Consider the following 10,548-nt stretch of genomic DNA (forward strand, 5'->3'; position numbering starts at 1 on the left):
GGGGTGCGTGAGAGACAAAGCTGCAGGTCACTGCAGCCCCACAGTGCTAGAAGAGTCAGGGCTGAATGTGCCTCCCTGGCTGGTGGGTCATCCCTCACCCGTAGCTATTGCTGATGATGCTGGAGAGCAGACAGCCATGTTTAAGAACGAGAATGCTGAGAAGCAGCCTCACGAACTGTGTCCAAACAGACTTCACATTCCCGGGCCTTAGGCAGGTGCCGAGCATTGAGTTAATAGGCAGAGGGTCGACAGACAGTGCATCAACCCTGGAGAAGAGGAGAGAGCCAGGAAGGGCAGCCCAAAGCCCTTGCCCACAGGGAAGGTCTGTTTAAGAGTATCATCAGCAACCAGACCAACCAGTCATGGTTCCTTTTCTGTAACATGCATTTATTGAATGTCTGGTCACCAGGGCCTCAAAAATGAACAAAATGAGGTAGGTTCCTAGGGATCTCTGTGTCATAAGAAACCAGTGACTAAACCTGTATAAGGGGCTTAGACCAGCACTTGATACATAGTACTCTGTAGGAGGTAACTTATTATTGTTATCATAATGCCTTGTGGGGTTGATATTTTCTGATTACTAGTTATAGTTAGTAGTAGCAGTAGTGGTAGTGACGTGGGTAGATGGATAGATAGGTAGAGCTAGAGTCCTTTGGGGATTCTGTCAGTTACTGTACGGATTGAATCCAATTATACATTCTTGAAATGAGGAAATAACTACTGATGAGTTCAGGGACCCCCCAGGGCCACCATGAGATGGACCTGAATCCCATGAGTCCTCTCTGACTGGTGGGCAACAGTGGTATTTTGGGTCACAAGAAAGTAGAATCAATTCAAATCAGTAATTCAGTTTTAACAGATGATCAGCAATCCTCCAAAAGTCTGATTATTTCTTCATTTTCCAGTCCGTAGTCATCTGATAAATAGTCTCAGGTCCCTTGGAGGAAGGAAGGCTGGGAGGCTTAAATTTCTGGTGGTGTAGCGAGTTCTTTCCTCAATGAGCCCAGCTCCCCCTTCCTTCAAGGGGTATGTGAACTGCTCACAACTAAAAACTGACTGAGGGGCTGTGCCTCTCCCATTAGGATGATTCATGTCTCTTTAGTAAACCTACAGCTTTTGGCTTATACAAATCAAATAAAATTTCTTTTTTTTTTTCTTTTTAAGTTTGTTTATTTTGAGAGAGAGTGAGCACATTTACACATGCAAAATCCAGTGGGGCTGGATCTCTCGCATCACGAGGTCATGACCTGAGCTGAAATCAAGAGTCTGATGCTTAACTGACTGAGCCACCCAGGCGCCCCTGAATAAGATTTCTGAAGGTTAGCCATCTATATCACTTCTGGGGACACTAAGATCAACTAGCCCATGCCAAAGACTTCTGCAGGCCAGACTGGTGATTACTGATCCTCTCCGCTGCCCTTTACTGTAGCCATGCCTACCCTGTCTTTGATAATCAAGTGCAGCCACTTGGCCTCCACTACCCTGGGATGCCATCATTTCCCTCTCAGAGAAGCCCAAGGAAAGAACCAGAAATTGCAGCTGGACTTTCTAACTTCTGTGAATGTTTGCAGGTTGCAGGCTCCGCTCTAGTTGCCTGCATACAGATATGATACAAATGTGTCAGTTAATCTAGTCTTTTAAAAAAACATTCCTTTATATCAGCAAGGAAAGCTGAAAGCCCAATAGAAAAATGGGCAAAGGATAAAATTTCTTTAAAAAGCAATGCACCTAACTAATGACTATATGGAAAAATATTTAGCTTCACTAATAATGACATGAACATAAGACAACAAAGAGATACTGGTTTTCATCTGTGGGGGGATGTGGAGCCTTAAGAGCCTTACGTTTTGTAGTTGGAGTAAAAACTGGTCCAGGTTTTCTGTAAGACAACATAGCAATATACATCAGAACCCTTGGCTTTGGGTCCACAGTTCCATTTCAATAATTTATATTAAGGAAATAAAGTATGAAGATGTCACAGAGCCGTTTTTATGTGTGAAGTCTTGGAAACAACCTAAATATCCAAAAACAGGAACTTGCTTTACATACATTATGGTTTATACATGAAACATTCAGACATTCAGTCATTCATTAATAAGCACTTATCAAGCACCTGCTTTGTGAGAAATCTATTGTAAAATCTGGGGATGCAGATGATCTCTCTTTTTTTCTTTATGGAGCTTTTAGGACTTGGTGACATAGAATATATAGAAAAATAAATTTTTACTTTTTATTTTTCTATGTTTTATTTAGTTTTGAGAGATAGAGACAGAGACAGAGCACAAGTGGGGGAGGGGCAAAGAGAGACGGAGACACAGAATCCAAAGCAGGCTCCAGGCTCTGAGCTGTCAGCACAGAGCCTGACGCAGGGCTCAAACCCACGGACCACGAGGTCATGACCCGAGCCGAAGTCAGATGCTTAACCGACTGAGCCACCCAAGCACCCCCCTTTTTTAAATTTATTATTATTATTATTATTATTATTATTTAGCTATGATGCAAATTAAAAGGGTCATGTGATAGTGGGGAGGAGGCTACTTTAGATTAAGTAAGTCAGGAAAAGCCTGACTGAGATGACATTTAAGTAGAGATGTAAATGGCAAGAAGGACACTAGAAATCATTGTTATGTAGGTCTGTATTTTTTGACATGAAAAGATATTACAAGCCCTAGTTTTTCATAAAACTGTATTCGGGGGGTTGTGGGGGGATGTAGTCCAGAAAGAAGTCTGAAGGAACTGATACTGATGAGAACACGTCCCCAGCTGCTGGTAACTGCAGAGATGGCTCAAAGCTGATTGAATATTATAATAAAGTAAGTGATTGATTCCTATACCTGAAAAGGCAGGATTTCCAGGGGCTCAGTAATGTCCCAGAGGACCTGGTTGCTCTCTCTCTGTCTCTCTCTCTGTCTCTCTCTCGTGCATTCCATGGAGTTGTTTCTTCTCTCAAGATCCCAAGAGAGCTGCCAACAATTCCTGGGTTACGTGTTTCCTCATTAAGGTCCGGTAGGACCTAGACAGCATCTTTGTTTCAACGTCCCAGAAAAAGATAGGAACTTCACTCTGGTTGAACTGGCTTGGGTCACATGACCACTCTTGAATCAAATATATTGGCCAGGGGGATGGGCTATAATGGTTAGCTGAAATATTAAAGACCCAGCCATGGTGCCGCAGTGAGTAAATCTCTAAATCATCAGGCTGAGAACTAGCAGGGGAGCATATGTCTCAAAAGAAGCTTGGGGAAACTTTTCCTAGAGGAAGGAGAAAAATTTCTGGGTGGCAAACACCAGTTGCATACTGAAAAACACCAAAAAATGAATGCATATCACTAAGCTTTAGATAATGAAATTACCAGTGGTTTTTTACTTCCTTTTTTATACTTTACATCCGAGTTTTTTTACAGTGAGACTATATTAGTTTTATAGCTACAAGACAACAAAATGATTTCTATTTTTTATAATTTTTTTTTAATTTATTTTGAGAGAGAGAGAATGAGTGCACATGTGCAGGGGAGGGGGAGGGACAGAGAGAGAAGACAGGGAGAGAGAGAGAGAGAGAGAGAGAGAGAATATCCCAACCAGGGTCTGCACTAGCAACACAGGGCCAGACGGGGGGCTCGAACTCACAAACCATGAGATCATGACCTGAGCTGAAATCAAGAATGGGACACGTAACCAACCTGGCACCCTGGTGCCTCTCCATTTTTTTTTTTTTTTTTTAATCTGGCAAAATGAATACAAGGCAATAAATGGACAAAGACTCTTTTTCTGGCTTCTGTGTAAGAGCTCTCGCCTTTGAATTTGCTTCTCCTTCCGTAAAGCATTGTTTTTGCCACAAGCCGGCTATTCCAACCTTTTCCCTAGGTAAAAAGCAGGGTCCTGTTACAGGCAGGCTCTTGGACCCACAGAGTCTCCCTCCTACCCGCCCTGTTCCACTTAACAAGTTAGCAAGGCCTGCTGGCTTGCATTGCCCAGCTTCGTATGTGCTATTCTGGGCCCCTGTAATTCTTCAGCCAGTTGAGAGTTCTCTTTGGTCACAGCTGAGATACTGCAGACTAAGAATAGGCGCCTGACTGATGAAGGAAGGTGACAGCGATGGGGCCGCGAGGAAATGTGCTCCCTGCCAGGGCTTCTTTAACAGTCCTAAAGCTCAGTTTTGTTCTTTGCTCCTGGGTGTGCCGCTGGTCTGTGGTTCTGTTTTCCATATGTTTCTTGTAATCTTGCCAGCTGCGTAATCACACAAGTAACTTGGGCTGGAGAGGCTTATGAAGGGTCCCAGAGAACGCTCCTTCTCAGCCGGGCTTCCTACTGGAAGTCCTGGATCCGCGTTTGCCACACAATTCTCTATTGTGCACTTGGGGACTTTTTCCTCAGAGGCTTTTGATTGGAGGCCAAAAGGATATTTTTGCATTTTCTGAGAGCTGCTGAGAGAAACCAGTGAAATTCTCTGCCTTCTCAGCACAGTGCCTGCTCTTGTAAAGTGGCAAAGGGTTTTACCATTACAGGGTGAGCTCCACCCCTGCCCAGCTCGGTAGCCTCGGGGAGTTTACGTGTTTTAAGCCTGTAACCCATGTTTGGGGCCTCAGCTGGAGGTCGTCAGGGCTGGGGGCTGGACTCATCTGAGAGCTCATTCACACACACGTCTAGCAGGTGGATGCTGGCCGTCAGCAGGAGTTTCCACTTTTCCATGTGGTTTCTCTGCAAGTTGGGTTGGACTTCCTCAGAGCACGATGGCTGTGTTCCCCACGCAAGCGCTGCAAAAGAGGGAGCAGGGAAGAAATTCTATCTCCTCTGACCTTGCCTCACAAGTCATAAGTCATTATTTCTACCACATTCTATCCACGGAAGCAGTCATCAGTCCCACTCAGGTTCAGAGGGAGACTAACTAGAATCTGCTTTTTGATGAAGAGAGGCCAGGTTCTGGAAGAGGGTGAGACTGGAAATTTTACTGGGGTGACTTTGGGAAAATATAACCTGCCACATTTGCACACGGGTCACTAAGTGAGTTCACCAAGGTGCTTCCAAGACTCAATAATTATACTTTGAGATGGAGAAAGGTGATGATGTTGGGAAGGAGCATGGCTGGCTCCACTGTGATAAACTAGGATAGACGTTTGTTCCAGTTTCCCAGAGCAATTGCTGAGAGAAAGTCCAAGAAAAAGGAAGGCCATAGGAAGGAGCCTAGTTCAAAAATGTTTACTGGTTGGCTGAAACACCCTGGCCTGCTATAGAGACCTTAAGTGTACTATTTACTTAAAAAGTTTTTTTAAGTTTATTTATGTATTTGAGACAGAGACAGTGTGAGTGAGGGGGCAGGTGGGTGGGGCGGGGGGGGGAGAGAGAGAGAGAGAGAGAGAGAGAGAGAGAGAGAGAATGAGAATATCCCAAGCAGGCTCCACACTGTCAGCACAGAGCCCGACGTGGGGCTCGAACCCGCAAAACCGTGAGGTCATGACCAAAACCAAGAGTCAGATGGTCAACCAGCTGAGCCATCCAGGTGCCCCAAGACCTTAAGTTTAAATAGTTGAATCCTCTGAACGCCTGGTTGGCTCATTTGGTTGAGCGTCCAACTTCAGCTCAGGTCATGATCTCGAGGTTCGTGAGTTTGAGCCTGCTTTGGATTCTGTGTCTCTGTCTCTCTCTGCCCCTCTCCACTCATGCTCTGTCTCTGTCTCTCTCTCCCTCAAAAATAAATAAAACATTTTTTAAAAAGTTGAATTTTCTTACAAACTTGAAGGACAGAGCTCTACGAAGGCAGAGACCAAGTCTGCCCCATTCTGACGTGTGTTCAACGTGCCTCACGTATACAGCTCCAGTGACACGTGTGGAAAGGAGACCATGGAGAGGGCTGGGCTATTGGCCAAGATCTGAGACTAAAGATGGGTCTCAAGCTTGACCAGTAGGGTGACATTCTGTGTGTCCTAGGTGTGTGCTGTGCTGTCAGAGCACTGGCATCCAGAGGGAGCACAAGGGTTGCAAACCTCCAAGGCGCTCTGTGAACAGGAGCCTCGAGCCTTTACACACTTTCTGACCCATTTCTGTTTTCATGCCCATTTGTAAAGGTAGGGGCCCACAAGTTGCAGGCGATGCCATTAGAAATTAGTCCCCCCTCTGCAAGTGTGTTAATTCACATACTCCGAGTGGATTTATTGAGTGGTTAGTAGGCACCAGATGTTGAAAACGGGTGAGATGGTGTCTTAGTGACTCCATAGCCTGAACTGTGGTCTGGAGTGTGGCGGGGAAATGCTCACCCAAGGATGGAGGGACAAAAGGGTCCGGGAGACATGGTCCGAAGAAGAGAGGAGAGGAGGCTGAGGCGGAAGCTTCTGCTCCCTTTTACTGAGACTTCTGGGCTGCGCCTCAGCCAAGAGTTCACACAGAAGTACCCCCTGGATTCCCCACACGGCGACTCTCAGGTAGCCTTCTGCTGGCACCAGCCCCAGCCTCATAGTAGAGGAGAGTGGATGGCCTGGGCCTGGGTACGTTATCGACTCTTCCTTCAACAAGCACAGCCTCCTCTCGATTCCTGATCAAGCCTTGGGTGCTGGATGTAGAAAATTGCATGGCCAGGGAACAGAGTCTCAGATTGTCAGGGCTGTTGGCACATTCTGCGGTTTTCCTCAGGCTTCTTCCAGGTGTTCTCGGTCAGGCCTCTTGCCTCCATCCATCATTCCAATGCCTTCCTCCTCACACCCCCTCTCTCATGCCCAGACCCAGGCTGAGATGTGCACCACGCGCACATCTGCAGGCAATGAGAGAATCCTGGACTCTGGGAGTTCCGGAAGCCAATACTAGAAAGGGGTAGGGAAGCTTCAGGTTTAGAGCATTCTAGGAAGTAGTGTGGAGACGACCAATGCTATACTTGTGGAAATTTCCTCTGTAAAACATTTGTCAAGTAAAAAGTTCTTTTCATCGCCTTCTTGTCAGCAGAAGAGCAACTTCTCCAGTGTTCTAGACTTCTCTGTGTCTATCTCTGGCTCTTTCTGTCTCCCCTCAGTTTTCCTTCTTAAACTAAAGGGCTCCTGGTAGCCCTCTTTCTTTTACATTAAAAATAATTTTTTTAACATTGTATTTTGTTAGAGACAGAGTGTGAGCAGGGGAGGGGCAGAGAGAGGGAGACACAATCTGAAGCAGGTTCCAGGCTCCGAGCTGTCAGCACAGAGCCCAATGTGGGACTCGAACCCATGAACTGTGAGATCATGACCTGAGCTGAGGTTAGACGCTCAACTGACTGAGCCACCTAGGCCCCTCCACTTTCTCTTTCAATATAATCAGTCCTCCTCAGGAGCTCAACCACTTTGACTAGTGCTGTTCTTTTTCTCTTTAGGTATTATCTTAAATGTTGCCTCCTCCAGGAATCCTTCCTAGGGCTGGGTTAGGGGCCCTGCTGTGGGTTCCCACAGCAGGTTACCTTTCCCACTAGCAAATCATTTGTCACATTGTAAAAAAAATGTTGATTATTGCCTTCTGAATGGTATTTCTCCTCCTCTAGGCTCTAAGCTCTTTGAAAGAAGGTGTGGTTTCTTTTTCTTCCATTTTAGCTCCTGTGGTTAGCATAAGGAGGGATTCGATAAATGTGTGTCGTAACAGGAAAATATACGTTACTTCATTTTCTTCCTGGATTTTCCAGGGGCAAAAGAGAATGAGGAGAAAATGTGGAGAACTTGCATAAGGAATGGCACCCCCTGATATAGTTTCTTCCTCATACTTGCACCAATATTGGGACCATTGTGTTGTGGTGAGATGTAGTTAAATCCAAGCCACCTTCAAGGTTTGAGGCATCAAGTTTCTGGGAACAGGGAGTGGGTCACCCTTAAATGGTAAATAGCCATTCTGTGTCCTTATGTTAGAGAATAGCCAGTTGCACAGCAAGAACAAAAACAAGAACAAAAGAGGACTGGTGTGGTATTGTGATTTATAATAAGAAATATGTATTTGGTCTTTATCCACTGTTCCTGGCACAGAGCTCCTAAAAGCCTTGGAATTTCCTAAGTAACAAGAGTGATCGATCGATAAAGGTCTTTTGTTAATAAATTGATCACCGATGGGCAATGATTCAATCAAACATGCCGACGTAAAGAATAAAACAGTGACAGCAACCCCCACCCCTCCGAAAATGAAACGAAAACGAAAACAAAAACAAAAACAGAAAAGGAGGGTTGCAGAGACCTTGCGGGCTGGTGCACCCCTAGAGGTGCTGGGGCGGGGGGCGTGCTCAGAGAGAGCCGGGATGCTCCGTGCCTGTTCTCCCCGCTTTGCCTGGTGCATCTCTTCCATCCGACTGTTTCTGAATTATATCTTTTATAATAAACCATCTGGTCATCTGGTGAGCAAAATGTTTCTCTGAGTTCTCTAAGCTACTCTAGCAGATTAATCCAACCCAACAGTGGAGGTCCATCTACAGCCAGTGGGTCAGAAGCACAGATGACACCTGGGCTTGAGACTGGCCCCTGAGGTGAGCAGGGAGGGGGCTGTCTCTCTGGAGGACTGAGCCTTTAACCTGTGGATATGATGCCGTCTCCAGGCAGACAGCATCAGAATTGAGTTAAATTGTGGGGCACTCAATTGGTGCCTGAGAATTGCCTGGTGGTGTGGGAACTCCCCCCCACCCCCAACCCCAAACATTAGAATTGGGTGCGGAATCTTAGTTGGTGATCAGACGTGGGATCAGAGTTAGAATTTTTAACTGCTGTTAAGTTGGTGAGAGAAAAGGCTCAGAGTTTCTGCCCTAGATGTTGAGCGCTGAGATTCCAAGAACTGCATTCTTAGAGAAATTGTTATGTTCTGGATTTGCCCTTTTTTTTTTTTTTTTTTAAAGAAGTGAGTTTTGATTGTTATCAAAATAATACATGCATATAATTTTAAAAAATAAAATATTTTGTTAAAAACCTATAACAAGAGAAAATAGCCCCTGCCTCACCTGCCCCATTCCCCAGTTCTGCTCTCTGAGGCAATGGCTTTCAAACACGTTGAGCTGTAGATAGTGTGGTTATGTTGTTATTTCTCAATTTATCTGTTTTTGACAGGATCTGTCTGATGACTTGTTATTGATAATTGAGGGTGTGCCTCTCTTAACCACATCCCTACATACATGCCCTCCTGCCATCGTCTCAGTAGAGTTATTAGTAAAGATGAGGTTCAGTTGTATATAACAGAAAATTTGAAATAACTGTGACTTAAACAGAATTTTCTTCCCTCTAGAGTAAAAGAAACTGGGAAGCAGGGCTTGTGGAGGTGGTATAGTGGTTTTACAGGCACCTGGAAGGAGGCGTCACCATCCCTCCTAGCGCTGGCTTCCATTTTCAAGGTCACCGTTGGAGATCCAGCTGTTTATATGCCCGAGTTCTCCAGGGAGGAAGATGGAAGAAGGGGCTGTCTCCATGGATGTGCATATTCTGGACATTTAGAATCATACAACATGTGGTCCTTTGTATCTGGCTGCTTTTACTTAGGATGATGTTTCCAAAGGTCATTCCTGCAGCACGTATCAGTACTTCATTCCTTTCTGTTACTAAATAACATTCCATTGTACAGATACACTACATTTTATTTCTCTCTTAATCAGCTGATGGGCATTTGGACTGTTTTCACTCTTTGGTGATTATGAACAATGCTGCTATTAGCATTTGCATACAAGCTTTTGCGTGGACATAGTTTTAATTTCTCTTGGGCATATACCTAGAGGTGGAATTGCTGGGTGCTGTGGTAACGCTATGTTACACATTTTGAAGGACTGTCAGATTTTTTGGAAAGCAGCTGCACCATTTTACACTCCATCAGCAGTGTGTGAGGGTTCCGGTTTCTCTATATTCTTGCCAACACTTGTTTCTGTCTATCTTTTTAATTCTAGCCATCCTAGTGGATGTGATGTGGGATCTCATTGTAGTTTTGATTTGTGTTTCTCTAACGAGTAATGATACTGAGCGTTTTTATTTTTAATGTGTTTTTAATGTTTATTTTGTAATTATTATTCTATTTTAATTCCAGTGTAGTTAACACACAGTGTTGTGTTAGTTTCAGGTGTACAATGTAGTGATCCAACAGTTCTTTACATCACCAGTGGATATTGAGCATTTTTGTTTATTTGGCCATTTGTACATCCTCTTTGGAGAAATGTCTATTTTAATCTTTTTCTCATTAAAAAAATTTTTTTTAATGTTTATTTATTTATGCGAGAGACAGAGACAGAGTGTGAGCAGGGTAGGGGCAGAGAGAAAGGGAGACAGAATCCGGAGCAGGCTCCAGGCTCTGAGCTGTCAGCACAGAGCCTGACACGGGGCCCGAACCCACCAACCGTGAGATCATGACCTGAGCCGAAGTCGGACACCCACCAACTGAGCCACCCAGGTGCCCCAGTCTTTTTCTCGTTTTTAAATTGGGTTATCTTTTTATTGTGGAGTTGTAAAAGTTCTTCTTATATTCTATATACAAGTCTCTAATCAAATACACAATTTGCACACGTTTCTCCCATTCACTGGTTATCTTTTTACTTTTTTACTGGTATCTTTTGAAGCACGTTTTTCATTTTTATAATGTCTAGCTTATCTAT

The sequence above is a fragment of the Panthera onca genome, chromosome D4 (assembly GCF_046562875.1).
Source record: "Panthera onca isolate mPanOnc1 chromosome D4, mPanOnc1 haplotype 2, whole genome shotgun sequence".
Taxonomy (NCBI): domain Eukaryota; kingdom Metazoa; phylum Chordata; class Mammalia; order Carnivora; family Felidae; genus Panthera; species Panthera onca.